We start from the raw sequence: 252 nt of genomic DNA, 5'->3' as shown, positions 1-252 counted from the left end.
CTCTCTAAAGTCAATAAAAATATATTTAAAAAAAAAATAGTTAAACCCTGGCCCTAGCTGGTGTGGCTCAGTGGACAGGGTGTCGGCCTTCAGACTGAAGGATCCCAGGTTTGATGCTAGCCAAGGGCACATGCCCGGGATGCGGGCTAGATCCCTAGTAGGGGGCATGCAGGAGGCAGCCGGTCCATGATTCTCTCTCATCGTTGATGCTTCTCTCCCTCTCCCCCTCTCCCTTCCTCTCTGAAATCAATA

General features: G+C 50.4%; 1 protein-coding gene across 1 annotated transcript in view; it reads right to left on the bottom strand.

Moving 5' to 3' along the window:
* EFTUD1 (elongation factor Tu GTP binding domain containing 1) overlaps positions 1-252 on the bottom strand; it is a gene marked incomplete at its 3' end in the record, with an annotated part of 54,561 nt that overhangs the window by 30,587 nt on the left and 23,722 nt on the right. The gene's annotated exons all lie outside the window — the stretch shown is intronic.

Source organism: Myotis brandtii, unplaced genomic scaffold (genome assembly GCF_000412655.1).
Source record: "Myotis brandtii unplaced genomic scaffold, ASM41265v1 scaffold1844, whole genome shotgun sequence".
NCBI classification, from domain to species: Eukaryota; Metazoa; Chordata; class Mammalia; order Chiroptera; family Vespertilionidae; genus Myotis; species Myotis brandtii.
Note: the sequence above shows the minus strand (reverse complement) of the source record. Positions and strands in the feature narration are given on the sequence as shown.